Here is a 219-nt window from a genome sequence, read left to right on the forward strand (position 1 = left end):
GAAGGGGAGGGAACATTTATTCAAAGCTATATACATATTCATAGAAACAAAAATGATGAAAACATACAATACTTAAATGAAAATTAACAAAGAACCATAATATATATGAAAAAGAAAAGTGATAATAATAATGCACTTTCAGTCATAACGGAAGCAACATCAACAATGCAGTGGAGCGATGATGACCACCATAACATTCACAACACGAAAGGACAAAAT

Source organism: Penaeus monodon, chromosome 24 (assembly GCF_015228065.2).
Source record: "Penaeus monodon isolate SGIC_2016 chromosome 24, NSTDA_Pmon_1, whole genome shotgun sequence".
NCBI lineage: Eukaryota > Metazoa > Arthropoda > Malacostraca > Decapoda > Penaeidae > Penaeus > Penaeus monodon.